Below are 9,325 nucleotides of genomic sequence, written 5' to 3'. Positions count from 1 at the left end.
AAAGAAAAAGGAAATGAAAGAAGAAAGAGAAAGGAAAAAAAATAAAACAATAGAAAACCGGAGAAACCAAACCTGAAAAAAAAAGAAGGCACTACCTTTTTTAGTGTCACATTTGACATAGAACAAGAAGTAAAAGTGGTAGGAGTTGGCATATCAAACTAGTAGTCCTAGACGGTTACCGTGGCTAGGATATAACGATGAGGTTTGGAGTTCCATTCGAAAGGTTCATATTACCCTTTATACCCCTTAGTGGGGGGTTTTTATTGAAGCGTGACTCCTAACTAAAAATATAATTACGAATATTGGATCGAGGCAAAGAACGACCGACAAGAAAGTCTCCATCGTCGGACTAGGGCGACGTCGTCATTGTGATCAAGAAGCGGGCGAGCCCTACAGAGCCATTCATTGGTCAGTGTCATCTCAATGTATTTAGTATGCTAGAGCAAGGATTTAGAGGGCGACTAGGTTACCATGGAGATGCTTATCGATTTAAAAAATAACAAAAAACTTCACTGGTACAAAACGGGCATTAGAGGCGTCCCTCACAGGTGGTAGTGTGCTTGAAATACTAAGCCACCTGTAATTTAACTCATCGAAGGAGATTATTTTTGTTCCAGAAACTGACTATCATAGGTGGATAGAAATTTGAAACCGCTTATAGAAATGTGGAGGCGATTAGAAATCTAAAACTACATGTAGTTCGTAAGTATTGGAGGCAGTTTTTGAGTTATCACCACCTGCGGTCATGCCCATCAACCTAAGCACTAGGTACTTGTTGGAAATATGCCATAGAGGCAATAATGTCTGTATCATTATATTTCAATGTTCATAATTATAGAGTTTATATTCTATGCTATAACTGCTATGATCATGGAATATGTGATCCAGTGGAAAACTCATATGCACATGTGGAATAGCGGTTAAATAAAAGGTTCCTAGTCTTACCTCTAGGACTACCTCAAGTGTTGTTGGTGATCACATTTTTCGGATCTTAGGATATCGTTAAGTGTAACGATAGTCCTAAAACAACATTGAGATTATGATGTTGGAAGAACGATCATATTGAATCGACCCGAACTTGTTTTCTATGAATTGAGTTAATATCGTCTGTAATCAATTATAATAACACGAAGTGTTAACATGTGAATTTGCTCGTTAGACCATGAGAGTTTCGTAATCACTTCTTACTGTATGGTGGACTTTGGGACCGCTCAAACGTCACTTGTAACACAGTCTAACAACAACTTACAGATTCATCGGAAAGTTTGGCAGGGGACGAGATAGCTCGAGAGTGAGATTTGCTCCTTTGACGATGGAGAAATATTCTTAGGGCCCTCTCAGTGTGACGGCACCAATCATCCTCTGGCCAAACACATGTGACTTCACGGGGATGCCGGAACACAATAACAAGAAAGAAGAACAAAAAGGTGACGAGGATTTCGGTATAATGAGCATGGTGATACTCAGGAGCATACAGATGCATCCCGGTTTTTGTGAAGTATCGCGAAGCAAAGGGAACATCACATGATAATCAAAGGTTCACTCGTGTGCTCATAGGGATCGATATGGACGTCCACCGTCTACATCCGAAGTGGTCAGGTCCAAATCTTCGAGAGGGAGGACACGGTGGCTGTAACTACGGTGGGATCTCAAGGAGCGACGCAGCGACAGTGAGGTAGAGACCGCTTATTTTCCCTTGGTTCGTTTCTTCACCTTGCTCATGCATATCTCCCAGGCCCACTGCCTCCAAACGATGATGCATGGAACCATGTACCAGCGGCAATGACTTAGGTCCGAGACACATCTGCTTACAGGCCACCATAGCTGACAAGTATGTCATGTACGTGATGCTCGAGCTCTGACTCATCTTTGGCTCATCAGTTTTCAGGTTTGTTCATCTTCTGCTTATCCCAATTTAGTGGTTACTAAAATTAATGAATGCAGATTGTTGGATTCTCCATTGATGTGCTTACATCTTTCGACTAATGACATTCCTATGTAAATAAAGTTTAGAGTGTGACAATACATGCATAAACCAAAACATTTAGGGCCCTTATAATAATTGTTTTCGTCAATTTATTTTGTTGCACGACAATGACATAGCAACCTCTACTCGGACATAATGGTTAATCTTATTTCCAAACCTATAATAAATTATTTGCATATTCATTATAACAAAAAAAAAATCTGTTGTTGTGCATCAAAGAAAATATTTAGTGGAGTTGTACAATTGTTTCTCAAAATGGTGTATCCCCGGTGGTACAATTTATTGCAAATACAGTTCATTCTGTTTCAGACAAAATGATGTTTATCTGAGCTACTAATACATAAGCATTGTAGCACGTACATGAAAAAATAAACAGAAAATTTTATAGCAAAAGAAGGAATTCAACAATTACGAGAAAATTGTGGGAAGTTTCAGATTCAACAACTTTATGATTGACCAAGTTATACACCAGGAATGCCAATATCAACAGGAATGTTCCACATATGCAAGCGATCATATTGTATGTAGGAAACCAAACATTATTGTTTTTTTAGAAATGAAGGAGGACCCCCGGCCTCTGCATCTGGACGATGCATGCAACAACTTTATTAATTATTCACACAAGACTTTACAAAGTAATACAACAATAAGACAAAAGCCACCGTCTAGGCAACATCTGTCGCTACTCCTATCCAGTTGATGTAGGGTTGCTGATAGTCTGGACCTAATACCAAACATACCTCGCAGTCAAACCTAACATCTAAGACCTAAGGTCCCAACCAGGACGCCTGCTGGGTATGGGGCACCCACCAGTCCGGCGCACTCCTCAACCAGGACGCCTGCCGGGTATGAGGCCGCCACAGCCACCTGGCACCAATCCATCTTCAGTGATGTACTGCTGCATCTACCTTGCCCGGTCTAGCTACTCGACGCCACCACGATGATACGTCTCCATCGTATCTATAATTTTTGATTGTTCCATGCCAATATTATACAATGTTCATATACTTTTGGTAATTTTTTATACTATTTTTGGGACTAACATATTGATCCAGTGCCCAGTGTCAGTTCCTCTTTGTTGCATGTTTTTGTTTTGTAGAAAATCCACATCAAACGGAGTTCAAACGGGATAAAAACTGACAGAGATTATTTTTGGAATATATGTGATTTTTGGGAAGAAGAATCAACGCGAGACGATGCCCGAGGGGGCTACGAGGCAGGGGGCGCACCCCAGGGGGTCAGGCATGCCCTGGGCCCTCGTGGCCACCCCGTAAGGCAGTTGGTGCCCTTCTTTCGCCACAAGAAATCCAATATCCGGATAAAAATCGTGTCCAAAATTCAGCCCAATCGGAGTTACGGATCTCCAGAAATTTAAGAAACGGTGAAAGGGCAGAATCAGCCAGCGCAGAAACAGAGAGAGACAGAGAGACAGATCCAATGTCGGAGGGGCTCTCGCCCCTCCCATGCCATGGAAGCCAAGGACCAGAGGGGAAACCCTTCTCCCATCTAGGGAGAAGGTCAAGGAAGAAGAAGAAGAAGAAGAAGAAGGGGGCCCCTCTCCCCCTCTCTTCCGGTGGCGCCGAAATGCCGCCGGGGCCATCATCGTCACCGCAATCTAGACCAACACCTCTGTCATCTTCACCATTGTCTTCATCACCTTCCCTCATCTATCTACAGCGGTGCACTCTCCCGCAACCCGTTGTACCCTTTACTTGAACATGGTGCTTTATGCTTCATATTATTATCCAATGATGTGTTGCCATCCTATGATGTCTGAGTATATTTTCGTTGTCCTATTGGTAATTGGTGAATTGCTATGATTGATTTAATTTGCTTGTGGTTATGTTGCTGTCCTTTGGTGCCCATCATATGAGCGCGCACGTGGATCACACCATAGGGTTAGTTGTATGTTGATAGGACTATGTATTGGAGGGCAAGAGTGACAAAAGCTTCAACCTAGTATAGAAATTGATGCTTACGGGATTGAAGGGGGACCAATATATCTTAATGCTATGGTTGGGTTTTACCTTAATGAACGTTGGTAGTTGCGGATGCTTGCTAATAGTTCCCATCATAAGTGCATAGAATTCCAAGCCAGAGATGACATGCTAGCAGTGGCCTCTCCCACATAAAACTTGCTATCGGTCTAGTAAAGTAGTCAATTGCTTAGGGACAATTTCGCAACTCCTACCACCACTTTTCCACACTCACTATACTAACTTTATTGCTTCTTTACCTAAAACAGCCCCTAGTTTTTATTTACGTGCTCTTTATATTCTTGCAAACCTATCCCGTTACACATGTAAAGTACTTCTAGTTTCATACTTGTTCTAGGTAAAGCGAACTTTAAGCGTGCGTAGAGTTGTATCGGTGGTCGATAGAACTTGAGGAAATATTTGTTCTACCTTTAGCTCCTCATTGGGTTCGACACTCTTACTTATCGAAAGAGGCTACAATTGATCACCTATACTTGTGGGTTATCACACGACGCCAGACAACGCCACCATCCTGTGCTCGTCCATCATCACACGCCCACCGGCGAGACCCCGCTGCTCCATGTCACCGAGACCTGCCGTCGTCGACGCAAGCGAAGGCACGCCACACCACCTCACGCCACTTCCATCCGGCGCCGCTCCACAATGATACCCCCAATAGGGAACACGACACCACATCGCCGCCATCGTCCGATTCGAAGATCTTAGGATTTCTCCCGGAGCGGCACAAGCAGGTTGACGATAGTTGCTTGACGATGCCTTCATCAAGGTAACAACGTAGACGTCGCCATCGCCTGCCATGGCCGAAGTCGGCTCGGTTTTCACCAGCGACTATGTCTCCCCAACTCGCCGCCGATGCTAATTGTGGGATCCAAGATCCGTCACTACCAGCCTGGCCAACCTCCTTCGGTGGAGAAGGCAGCCACCACCACCATGACCAGGCCAAGAGACCCGGACGTCCTCGTGCCGCGAAGATTACCCAGGGGGATCTCTGTTGGGGAACGTAGCATGCAATTTCAAAAAAATTCCTACGCTCACGCAAGATATATCTAGGAGATGCACAGCAACGAGAGGGGGAGAGTGTGTCCACGTACCCTCGTAGATCGAAAGCAGAAGCATTAGCTTAACGGGGTTGATGTAGTCAAACGTCTTCTCGATCCAACCGATCAAGCACCAAACTTATGACACCCCCGAGTTCTGCACACGTTCAACTCGATGACGTCCCTCGAACTCTTGATCCAGCAAAGTGTCGAGGGGGAGTTTCATCAGACGACGTTGTGATGACGGTGATGGTGAAGTGATCCGCGCAGGGCTTCGCCTAAGCACTATATGAATATGACCGGAGGCGTAAACTGTGAAGGGGGGCGCCGCACACGGCTTGGAACAATTGATGTGTGTTAGAGGTGCCCCCACCCCCGTATATAAAGGAGGGAGAGGGGAGGAGGCCGGCCCTAGGCGCGCTCCAAGTAGGAGGAGTCCTACTTGGACTCCTAGTAGGATTCAACCCCCTTCCTTTTATCGGAGGGGGAAAGGGGGGAGGAGAGAGAGAGAGAGAGAGAGAGGGAGAAGGAAAGGGGGGCGCCGCCCCCTCCCCTAGTCCAGTTCGGACTCCTCCCTTGTGGGGCGCGCGCCACCCCTATGTGGGCTGGTGTGCCTCCCTCCTATGTCCCATATGGCCCATATCTTCCCCCGAGGGGTTCCGGTAACACCCCCCCCGGTACTCCGATATGTACCTGATACATTCTGAAACACTTCCGGTGTCCGAATACTATCATCCAATATATCAATCTTTACCTCTCAACTATTTTGAGACTCCTCGTCATGCCCGTGATCTCATCCTGGACTGCAAACAACATTCGGTCACCAAATCACATAACTCATATAATACAAATCGGCATCGAACGTTAAGCGTGCGGACACTATGGATTCGAGAACTATGTAGACATGACCGAGGCACCTCTTCGGTCAATAACCAACAACAGAACCTGGATGCTCATATTGGTTCCCACATATTCTACGAAGATCTTTATCGGTCGTACTGTAATGACAACATACGTTATTCCCTTTGTCCATCGGTATGTTACTTGCCCGAGATTCGATCATCGATATCCACATACCTAGTTCAATCTCGCTACTGGCAAGTCTCTTTACTCGTTCCGTAATGCATCATCCCGCAACTACCTCATTAGTCACATTGCTTGCAAGGCTTATTATTATGTGCATTACCGGGAGGGCCCAGAGATACCTCTCCGATACTCGGAGTGACAAAATGTCAACCCAACAAATACCTTCGAATATACCTGTAGAGCATCTTTATAATCACCCATTTACGTTGTGACGTTTGATAGCACACAAGGTATTCCTCCGGTATCCGGGAGTTGCATAATCTCATAGTCAAAGGAATATGTATATAACATGAAGAAAGCAATAGCAATAAAACTGAATGATCAATATGCTAAGCTAACGGATGGGTCTTGTCCATCACATCATTCTCCTAATGATGTGATCCCATTCATTAAATGACAACACATGTCTATGATTAGGAAACTTAACCATCTTTGATTAACGAGCTAGTCTAGTAGAGGCTTACTAGGGACACGGTGTTCTGTCTATGTATTCACACATGTATCAAGTTTCCGGTTAATACAATTCTAGCATGAATAATAAATATTTATCATGATATAAGGAAATATAAAATAACAACTTTATTATTACCTCCAGGGCATATTTCCTTCAATCTCCTCTTGCCATTGTCAAGACGAGGCGCATCCGCAGTGGATCTCGATCTAAACCCCTCGGGCCCAGATCAGATCTCATCGCAACCTCTCATCTGCCAAGCGGCCACCGGAGATCTCCTGGCCACCGCCAACCCACTGCGCACTGTCGTTCGAGGAGGAGGGAGATGGACGCCGTTGCGCCCACGCGCTACCACTGGCTGAGGACTGCGCCGCCGCCGCCGCCTCACCACATGGGCTTCGCCCCGCAGTGTCATCAACGACGGCGGCGGTAGAGGGAGGCGATGGAGGGGGGAGGGCTGTGGGCAGTGTGGACGGGGACTCCCCGGGGCCGGCGAGGCGCCACCGCCTTGGGGGAGAGAGATCTTTTGTACCAAACATTATTGTTAGCATGGATGTAATTAGAAAGAATAAGTTATGTTTAGAGTAAGCAAGAGCGCAATGTTTTAACATTTCTAATGGTATATCCTCCAGGTGGACAAGTTCTGGATACAAATTAAAGTTAAGTATAGATGCATGAAAGCATGTACAGACATGACGTTGCACAAAATTTAAAAACCCAATCCACTATGTCCAGAGGAGAAGGAGGAAGCAAATTAAAAGGTTAAGCCTGATATTTGGATTTAATTATTAGTGGAAACCTTCTCAAAAATATATCTATTGCTGAAAAGTTACGCACTACTTGTTGTTCAAAATTAGTCTGAAATGTTATGATTTTTCATGACTACCAAAAGACCATCAACCTTTTGGAAGACAACAATGTTCATACCACAATTTAACTTATTTGATGGATATTTTACCACATTTATATAGTAGAGAATTATGTGGATATGAGGAGCGGGTCACACAAGTGTTAATAACTAACGGGAATTATGTGGATATGTGGATATGAGCAGCAAAGGGTGTGGGCATAAAAATACTTGAGAAGATAAGAATTCCATAAGTAATTTTACTACCAGGTTTTCTACGGATATAATTAATTACCCTATACCATAATAGTACTTTGGAGATTATATAATGAACATAACAATAACCAACAAATTTAGCCGCGCAAATGCGCAGGTCACACCGCTAGTTTATAACAAAAGGAATATGATTATGTCAAATATTTTCTTTAGTTCTATGAGAGACACAATTCAACGAATTTTCTTAAGAATGTCCCATTCGAGATTCCAAGGAAAATGAGCATAATTTCACCACAAAATACAATATCAATTTAGCTCGATTCAATTTGCGAAGATACATGTTTGAGTTGTAACATAAAACACCTAACCTTAGAATTTAGCACACTATTATTTTGAAAACAATGTACATTTAAAAAAAATAGGTTTTCATGTTGACTTAGCATGTAATTTTTTAATATAAATAAGTGGAAACTATTGTTCTAAACTCGCTATGCTGATTATATATTGTCTTAACTAAAATATATACTCCCTCCGTAAATAAATATAAGAGCGTTTAGATCACTAGAGTACTGATCTACACGCTCTTATATTTCTTACGGCTGGAGTAATTACAAAATATTGAATCGGGGCAAAGCACGACAAACAAGAGCACTAGGTCCGTGAAGCCTTCGTCCACGGACTAGGCCGACGCCATCATCGTGATCAAGAAGCGGGCGAGCTCCATAGAGCCATTCATTGGTCTCTCAATGTATTTGGTATGCTGGAGCGAGGATTTAAAAGGCGACTTGGCTAACATGGCGATGTCTGTAGATTTAAATAATAATGGAAATTTTCATTGTTACAAAAAACGGGCATTAGAGTTAGCCTTCGGAGGCGGTTGTGCTGTGAAATACTAAGTCGCCTATAATTTATAACTCATCATAGGTGAATAGGAATTTGAAAGCGTCTATAGAAATGTGGAGGCGATTAGAATCTGAAATTTCATGTAGTCCGTAACTATTGGAGGTGGTTTCTATGTTCTCACCGCCTGTGATCATACCCATCACCTATCCTCTACATAACCTAAGCACCAACTACTCTACCGCTGCCACTGGTTTTCTTCACCTCTGAAGAAATGGCAGCGAGGATTTTCCATCGGATTTGCCAAGGGTCAGAGCATGGTTAGAGTCTCGTGGGGAAGCACCATCCTAGCATCAACATCTGAGGAGGTAAGGAAGTCAGAGTAAGTGAGCTAGTGCAATAACTGCCTTCGCTACCTAGCCTTGCCACAAACCACATGGAGGACTCCTCCCGCCACTGCCACCGCGACCTGTACATGGGTGTGGGGGGTTAGAGTTTGGGGTTCCAGGGTTGGCTCCCCCACCATCGCTGAGCCTTGCCATCGAGTTCGAGGCAATTGGACCAATCTTTGCCGACAAGCACTTGAAGAAAGATCCACCTGGACTGAAAAGACGAGCGACCCATCATTTTGAGTTTAGTGGCTATGCATGTTGTTGTTGAAAGATGGTCCCACCTCCATTGCCACCGGAGAATCCGTATTAGGCAAAGTTAAGGGGACAGTGCAAGCTCCCCGCCATGCCCACCGTTGTCATGGTTGATCCTAGTGACTGATAGCGAAGAGACAGCGGAAGCAACATGCTTTCTGAGCCATGGAGTGAGCATATCAGCAACTTCGTCTTTGAGGTGCTGGAAATGGATTGCTCT

Source organism: Triticum urartu, chromosome 3A (assembly GCF_056163025.1).
Source record: "Triticum urartu cultivar PI428250 chromosome 3A, HENAU_Tu73, whole genome shotgun sequence".
Classification (NCBI taxonomy): domain Eukaryota; kingdom Viridiplantae; phylum Streptophyta; class Magnoliopsida; order Poales; family Poaceae; genus Triticum; species Triticum urartu.
Note: the sequence above shows the minus strand (reverse complement) of the source record.